We start from the raw sequence: 9,560 nt of genomic DNA, 5'->3' as shown, positions 1-9,560 counted from the left end.
GCAGGGGCGGCCTTGTCCGGGGTTTGCGTAGGTGTCCCAGCCCCAGCCCTCCCCGACCCTCCGCTTCCGCACCCCTCAGAGCCGGTCGGGACAGCCGGTCTGGTTTGGGGAGTGAAGTGGACGCGCGAAGGTGGTCAGAAGGCCTTACTTGGTAAAACCCGAATTTAGTTTCTCGTTCCCGCCTCCTGTTGGCATGGTAAATAGTTTACCCAGCTTGTGGTTCCTCACGTGTCTGGCACAAAGGTTCTGCAAGGGCGGTAGGTAAGGGACGGCTTTGAATCGCGGTCACAAAATCCCGCTTCAATGGGAAGGAAGCATTTAAGAGGCCTCTTGGAATTACTCGACCATTTCCAACAGTTCAGAAGACTTTATAAATACTTCCTCAGAAATGCTGACAGTGCAGTTTGAAGAACCTGGTCCAAAAGATGCAAATAAATGGAAAAGAGCACCTTTGGTTCAGAGCTATGCTTGAAATGTGGAATTCAGTGCTCTTCATACCAAAACAGTCTACATTGATGCAACACCTTCAAAACCAGCAAATCCTGAATTTCTTCGTGCTTTCTAAAGAAATTATTTGAACTTTCATTTAAATCCAAAAAATAAAAAAGAGGTTTGGGGCAGGTCAGAGAAAATGAAATTGCTTTGACAGTAAACCTGTTCTTTTTTGCTATTCAAATGCAGGGGTTTTTCCCCACATAATAATCTAGGCTAACTGTGAGGCACACTAGTGTTAGCACTTCTCTGACTTTTAATAGCTCCACATATCTCATGATACTGATCTTTACACTGGCAGTCATTACAATGGGGCTGTTCTGTCAACAGGCCAGGAAGAATGCTACATGTACATGAGAATTGATTTTGCATGGATCAGTAGAGAAAGCAATACTTGCTTCAAGGTCTGCTCTGATTTATGCAGAAGTTTCTCAGTTTTTGTGCAGGACTGTCAGACATAAAATGGTACGGAAATGGGACAAATCATAAAAGCATAGCTTCAAAACACTTTCAACTTCTTGGTTGCTATGAAGTGAAATACTTTAAAAAAATTAAAAGGCAGCTGTTGCACAATCAACAGAAGTACATTACAGTATTAGTCCCAATCATACATATAACTCAGTTATGGTGACAGCTCATTAAGTCATGTTGTTTTCCAGTATTCACTTATGGCTCAATATATGCTGACAGTCCAAACGCTGTGTGTGCTGACAACTGTATATTTGCTTCTCTTTGAGCTAAACATGAATGCATGCATGCATGCATGAATGAATGATTTGGCTGAAAAGAATGTATTTTCCTGTGTGGTTGCTGGTGCTTCAAATCATACATTTGACATTGTGATATTTCTCTGATAGTGATTTGTGCACAGCTACAGAGGAATAATCTCTTGTCTCATATGCCTTTCAAGGCAATTATCAAATTGGACTGTTTTCTTTGGAAAGAATAGTAAGTATTGTACAAAAACACCAGGCTGGCATCCAGTCACTAGTGGGGTTCCACAGGGCTCTATCCTCTTCGACATTTTCATTCACTTGGACACAGGATTTGAAGGAACACTAAGTTTGCTGACAACATTAAATCGGGAGGAGCTGTTGACTTCTTTGAGGGCAGAGAGGCTCTTCAGAGAGTCCTTGACAAATTAGAGAGATGGACAATCACCAACCATGTGAGGTTTAACAAGGGCAAGTGCTGGATTCTGCCCTGGGATGGAGCAACCCTGGATGTACAGACAGACTGGGGAATGAGAGGCCAGAGGGCAGTGCCATGGAAAGGAACCTGGGGGGCCTGGCGGATGGCCGGGTGAAACAGGATCGGTCGCGTCGGAGGGCCTGGGGGGCATCAGGCACAGCATTGCCAGCCAGGCAAGGGAGGGGATTGTCCTGCTCTGCTCTGCACTGGGGCAGCCTCACCTCCAGTGCTGGGGGCAGCTTTGGGTGCCACAGGATAAGAGAGATATAAAGCTATTGGAGAGTGCCCAAAGGAGGGCTACAAAGATGGTGGAGGGTCTGGAGGGGAAGCCTTATGAGGAGCAGCTGGGGTCACTTGGTCTGTTCAGCCTGGAGAAAAGGAGAGTGAGGGGAGACCTCACTGCAGTCTGCAACTTCCTCGTGAGGGGAAGAGGAGAGGCAGACACTGATCTTTCTTGTGACCAGTAACAGGACTCAAGGTAACGACATGAAGCTGAATCAGGGGATGTTTAGGTTGGATATTAGGAGAAGAGTCTTCACACAGGGAGTGATTGGGCACTGAAACAGACTCCCAGAGAAGTGGTCACAGCACCAGCCTGACAAGAGTTCAAGAAGTGTCTGGACAATGCTCTCAGGCATATGGTGTGACTCTTGGAGTGTCCTGCCTAGGGCCAAAAGTTGGACTTTGATGATCCTTGTGGGTCCCTTCCAAATGAGAGTGTTCTATGATTCTATCATTAAAAGGTAGAACGTTGGTAGCATGTAAGTGCTACCAAATTGTACTATAAGTGCTACCATTCGACTGTAGGCGTTAACTTTGGGATATACCAACTGACTGAAAGCTAATAGAAAATGGAAATTAATTTGTCTATCCAGATAATTGAGTAGTTTGTACTATACATGAGCCACATGGGCAATTTAATTGGTCATCATTTGATGCTGAGGGTTGACATTGTAATTTTCCTCATCTTCCACATGAAAAAGATTGAGAACAAAAGGTGTGGGGAATGATGCTTTTGATGCTTTCTGGGTTTCAAATCAACTATAAACAGTTTGCAGAGTCAGAGAATTAGAAAAGAGACATGATTAGCCAAGGATACCCCCCCTCAAAAAACCCCTTTTGACACTGTGATTTCCAAATGGTAGAATTTAATCTTTTTTTTTTTTAATATTACCTGCTTGCAGTTAACTGTTTCCAATTCTGTTACAAGAAATAGCTCATAAATCCATCAATGTGATTTTTAAAATGCTAGTAAGTTTATTGAAAAATAACTCTTAATAGAGAGTGGGTGAATTTATTTAGATAAAAATATCTTTCTCAACTGAAATTCCTCAGCCTTCTGGAACTGGTTTAATTCAATGCTTTTCAATAACTCTGAACCAGAGGCTTTCTTAGCAAACAAAATTATCTTAATTGGAATTGACTGTTTCCTCAGGAAGAGGAGTTCAAGCTGCTTCTGTGACTACTGTACTTGGACACTTTCTGTGTTTAAGAAATCTTATGTAAGAAACTGACTTGACATTATTCTTTCAAATCCTGGCTCTCTCAATTTTCTATGACTCGTGGGATTTACAATGTTTGTGCCAACCTCAGATGGTGGTAAGGAGCACTTAGATCAGCTAACAAGAAAATCCATCAGGTTGTTTCAGTCTGAAATGTTCAAGTGCTGAGTAGACAACCAAGCAGTCTGTCTTGATCAGCAGCCTGCTCCAATGAAATAGATCACAGTTTTACAGAGAATGGACCTTCAAATAATAAAACCAAACTGTAACAAAGACCTTTAACTCTTTAACCTTAACTCTTGTAAAGAGTGTTCCCTCTCATAAAGTGGAGCACTCTTGCCAGCATCAAATACCAGCATGATGGTTAGAAGAAAGCCGGGATGACAAATGTCCATAATGCCACATGAGCACATAGCTAAGACTGCAGAAGCTGGGCAGAATTGCTGGCATGGAAGACTGGACGACTGCTAGAAAGTCACGTAGTAGAAACAAGGAGTAGAACTCTGTGGTAGTATAAGTACAGGTTACAACTTCAAATTAGATTATGTGCAGATACAACTTGTAAAGTCTTGCAAAAGTTTAGGCAGAAGACACCTAGTCTGTTAGGTAAAACTTTACCTGAAGAGTTATTCAATAGTTGCTCCTGGAACAACTTGAAATAGCAAGAACATTTTTCTAGGCTTTACAGCAAAGATATTTATTTGCAAAATGTTGGAAGGATTTTAACTTTAGGGAGGGAAGAGAAGTGATAAACAGGCATTTCAATGTAATGCTTGAAGATCATGAGCTGCATTATTTCCCAAAATCTTTTACATCAATTTAAAAGAAAAATACATGAAGAAAATAGGAGAAAGGTCAGAAATCACAGCAGCGTGCAGAACTATACCTGCAAACTCCCATTTCACCTCTCTTTCTTATAATCAGTGAAGCCCCAATTCCACAAGATGATAATTCCAGTTTCATTGTGCAGGTGACTCAAACAAAATCTCTTTGTTTCCAACATACAGGGTGTTGAGCTAATATAAGCTTATTTTAATAGTCTGAAGTTGTAGCATTAGTCTTTTTCTAGGATTGGGCAGCTTTGCCAGTTCTACTGTCAGAAGTTACACTAGCAACTCTTTTCTGAGTAGAACCAGCTTAACCGACTTACAGGAGGCAGTGCGTGTCCAAGCCAAGCCCCTGGAGTCACCTAACAAAGGCGACAGTGAATGCTCACAGGCTGGTGAGCACCTTGCCCTTCTCATGAGAACCCTGACTACTTTCTGAAGCCCTACACTTAGATTTTCTCACTGTGTTCCAGAATTGTAGAGGATATTTGGAATTCTTCTGTAAAGAGCTCACTTCTTTGGGAGGAGAAGAAGGATTTTCAGGGAACAGCTGATTTGCAGAAGGGAACAGGTAAGTGGTGTACAGCCAGACTGCAGTCATTTTGCCAAAAGCCAGCCTAGTAGTGCCAGGGATCTTGTGCCCTGCATGCCTATACTCCACGCCACTCTTGCGGTGGCTGTTGCTGCCCTGTACACCATCCCAGACCCACACTGAGGTAAGAACATATGAATCCAGACAGTGCTCCTCATGCCCCTCAGCAGGATCAGAACTGAACTTTAGTTTACAGCAGAGAACTAACTTCTTATATTTGCTTCTCAGAGTAACTGATTTCACTGATGTCCAGGTGCTATAAGGGCATGCTGTGTTTTAACAAACTCACTCTAGTCTTTGCTTCAGTAAAGAATCACTTTTGCTGACTTAGAATGACATTGCTCCATGTCATGTTATTTGAAATAAAGGTTACATGAAAAGTAAAAGCTGTTCCCAGTGGAGCCATTAGATGCTGGTGCTCTTCTTATTCCCCTTAGTTCTATTGTCCTCCATCTGCTCTGGGACACTACAAAAAGTAAATCATCAGCAAACCATCCTTCCCTGTATGTTTTTCCCTGTGGACCAGTTGCTTGTCTTCATGTAAGGAGTAGAGCCCTTCTCCCATGACAGTGATTGCCTGTATTTTAGGAATGTGCAGGCACATCATAGCTATCACTAACAAGGTGTCTTCATTCTTCTCCCCAACTGAACTTGTCTACCTATTTCCCATCCCATAGACAGTAAAGGTAAGAGCCCAGCAATCACTGGCACTGGCCTAAACAGCAGGATATAATCATGTAGCAAAAGTTACTCCTGCTGGAAGAAGACCTGTTTATTTGTCTAGCTGGGGGCAGAACACTAGCAATTTTCCCCTCCTTCCTAAAGAGTCATGACAGGTATGGATGAAGCCACACAGTGCCACAAATGCTACCTTTACAAGGATGGCTAATCTATCATGGAAGCCAGTGCGTGGGAGCAGTGAATAGTAAGCTGCAGTCATGAGGGAAGATGTGACAAAGCAAACACATGCTGTTTGGGAGTGAGGAGAGCATTCCAAGCAGCTTTGGAGTGAAGCCAAGCAGCACTAGCAGTCTGTTCTGCTTGCATATGTTCCCTATACCAACTTGACAGTGGGAGGCAGAGCAGAAGCTAAGGAGTGGTAAAAGAGCTGTTTGAGCCAGTGGGCACATCTCAGTCTCTCCTAGCACTGTATTTTCTCTTGCTGTATTATACTGCAGATGCTTGTCTTCTGTGGGTATTTTCTTCCACCTCCCAACCTCTCCTCAAATCCACACCCCTCAATAAGAAGTACACAGGTAGACATCAGTGAGAGTTGTCAAGAGAGTGGCGCAACTTCCACTATGATCCCTTCCAGCCAAATGATCCTGGCAAATAACTTTTCCGTGTATCTCTCATCGTTTCCATTTTAAAATTGTGCTTTTGTAGTTGAACATAAATAAACATAATGAACATAAATATTTTATGTTGTGCATTGCTTTTACAATCACTTTTAATCACTTGTATTTTCTTCATTGAGCGATTAGTAATTTGTAATTATTAAGTTATTAAATACCAATTAGAAAGCAATTGAATTGCAATTCTGGGGTCTGAAAAATAATTCAAACCTGTAGTCTTGAAATGTCAGGAGTTCTGAACAAATATAAAAAGGATAAAAGATGAAGAACAAAAGATGTGAGGAATTACAGTGTTTTGGTTTCAATTCAACACCACACAGTTTTGTAGAACAAAGATGGGATTTTGCATAAAATAGCTCAGAGTGCATTCTTCACAATTTGATTCTCATTGTTCTGTTGCACAGGTGCAAGTAGTTTCTTCACAAGAAGCACAACAATTGTGAATTTTTGGCTTGAGGTAGCCTGGTGTCCTTCCATCTCTACAGATGCTTATTCTCCCTGAATGTGACCATTAGTGGACAAGAAGTCTCACGCCTGGCACAGAGTGTCTCGATATAGCTGTGTCAGGACGCGTACAGCTGTCATCAGGCATTCTAGAATCCGTGCCTCTGCTGCTGCAGTCACTACCCCATCAAAAGCAAAAGTAGCACATTGCATTTGCAGCACTGAATGGTGTCCTGGCAGTGGGCAGTGATTTAAGGACAGGTTTCTTTTTGGCCTGTAATGTAGGAGAGCTCTGGTATGATACACAGAAGGCCAGTTCTTCCAAAGAGTGCAGTCCACAAGAAGTCCCAGAGGGAAAGATGGTGAACAGTTGAATGGCTGCACTCAAAGCAGTAGAGTACCAGGCTTCTCACAAAACAGAAACCTCCATTACTAGCTCTTGCTAAGTGAGCAGCAGTGTTGGAAAAGTGCTCTTATATCTGAACTGACTCAAACCTGTATTCCAAGGCAATATGACAATGCAGAGCTGCATGCATCCCACAACAGTTTCAGACAAAAAGGGAAATTTTAAGACAATCACACATAGTTTGAAGCTAAGTCATGGATATAAAAAATAAAATTATTAAATCTAAGGATCTACTGGTGAAATTCATCTTGCAGATTATCACACTGCTGGAAAGATACAGTGTGGTGTAGTTTATTCTGAGGGCTGTAATAGCAGACATGAAGTGAAGCTGAAAGAAGGATACATAAATGAGCAATTTAAACATTAAATAGGACAGATAGAGTGTTGAAGGAAAATTAGGCAGATTTTGGTTCAATAAAAGGAGTGATTCCCAGAAATTATAGTAAGCAGAAGGAGCAGAGATGACAGTGAACCATAAGATAGGTAACCAGATATCCAGTTTGGATAGAACTATTTTTTCTAACAGCATACCATATTTTTCTTGTTTTTCTTTGCTCAAACTTTTTTCCTTGGAATGATGAAGTGAATGTTTTGCCAAAGATATTCTTGTTTCTGTCTTTCCATAATGATGAAATAGATAATACTGTTAGCATTTACATGGATAAAAAGTAGTGGATAGAGTATATACTTAGTGCAGATCTATTAAACTGGGTTCCCATACCATTTCAAACATCATAAGGTACTATTATTTCTGTGTGTTAAAGCTGTAGTGCATGCAGAGTGCTCTCCTCCAGCTTGTATTCTCATCAAGTAAAAAACATTTAGAAGTATGTGTGTACTACTAAAATACTGTGAATCAATGCAAAGAAAGTTTTTCCCTTAGAAAATTCCATCTGTCCTATAGTAAAGGACTTATGAATTAAGGATTTATGAATCTATAATAAAACCCTGAAATAACTGTAAACTTCTCAAACTACTGAAAGTGGAGTGCAGCTCACAACTAGATATTAAAAATTGCTAAATAATATCCTTTGATAAGTGCCACAGCATTTTTAGAAGAAATTAAGATTCAATTTTTTATCTACTAGTGTATTATTAATGTCTTAGATTATCAATATCTTGAGAGTAGCAGCATAGTCTAAATAGTTGTAAGTGGCCAGCAAAAGATGGTATAATAAACTGTTATTTTTGTTCTCAAAACACATTTGCCTTGAAACTCTTTTCCGTGATTTTTATGTTAGCCTTTGGTAAGTGTGTCTGGTTTCATACATGAGATGCCACTTATATTAAGCCTAATTAAAAAAAAAGTCACCAGAAGCAATATGATCTGATTGGTGTAAAGAAACCCACTTTGAAACATGGTACCAGCCTGCTAAACATCTCTTAGAAGAAGTATTGAGAAGTATATTCTTAGACTCAAAGGAGTTAATATTCTTTGATACAAACTATGACTATAACTCAAAATTGCTTATTTTTTCATGCTGTATAACTCAGAAGAAAATCCATATTTAAAATCAGTGAAAATATGAGTACTAAAGAACCCAAAAGTGATGCAAACACAAAGTGCAAAATTTTGTATCAAGAATACTAATTTTGTTGAATTTCTATTCAAAGGGGTAATTGCATTGTAAAACATTTCTTCTTTGATTTGCAGTATTCATAATAACAGATTAAAGATGCTATGTACTTTCTGCTTCATGCCCATGCCCATTCTGTGAGATGCACTTAACATTTGAGTAATATTTGGCAACTAAATAAAATTCTTGCTATTTTTGTGAAAGGGCATCTATTAGAGCATCACAGAAAGGCCGAGAAAATGCAGACAGCAAAACAATATATTTGGTATTTAATTCAGACAAAGATTTATGTGAAAAATACAACAAAAGAGTCAGTACTCCATTCACTTAGTAACTATCTGGGAAATGTTAAAAAGCAATCTAGCTTCACCTAGATGCCCCATCCAAAGCTTGATAATGATTCTGTCAAGCATTTGCAATGAAACATAAAGTAAAAATGTTAGTAATACGCAGTTGTAGTGGCCCCCTCTCTTATCCACCCTAATACCTAAAAGCCCTCAGCAAGGCTTTCATTATTTCGTATCTCATTTACTGTAACCACCTTTCCCTGATTAATCCATTTTTCATTGCACATCTCTTCCCAGAATGCTGTTGCAAAATTCACTTCCACTTCAGTTTTACAGCACTACATGAGCTCTCCCTTCTCCAATATGTCCTGCATAAAGTGGGCCTGTGTAATTTTACATTTCACATTGACATATGGGAGAGCAGTACTGAATTTTATAACAATTAAAATGTTCCATGAAACAGATAGTACTGAATTTGTGTTGCTTGGTTAATCTTGATGTAACAGTTGTGATCTGCACTAGCTCATTCTAATTTTTTGCTGGTTCATATTTGCAATCCATACTCCATAAATTTAGAGACTCTGAATTTTGTCTTTTTAAAGCATAGTGTTGAAAAAATACACAGCAAAACAATTTCCATTGCCTTTGCAGGTTGCAGATTTCTGTATGAAATGTCATAAGGTAAATAGTTTTATCAGCTTGCTTTCTAATGACTGACTGCTTTTATAAACTTTTTATAAATGACTGCTTTTAAAAATTCCTATTACAGATAGTTATCTTTAAATATATCTATTAAAAACATAATGTTTCCCAAGGTTGTATGCCATAGATAAATACCCTTGTTTTAAGACTTGAGCAATGTTTAATTTAAACCTGAGTGAGCACAT

This window comes from Corvus brachyrhynchos, unplaced genomic scaffold (genome assembly GCF_000691975.1).
Source record: "Corvus brachyrhynchos isolate BGI_N302 unplaced genomic scaffold, ASM69197v1 scaffold8, whole genome shotgun sequence".
Lineage (NCBI taxonomy): Eukaryota > Metazoa > Chordata > Aves > Passeriformes > Corvidae > Corvus > Corvus brachyrhynchos.
This window is presented reverse-complemented; position numbering follows the sequence as displayed.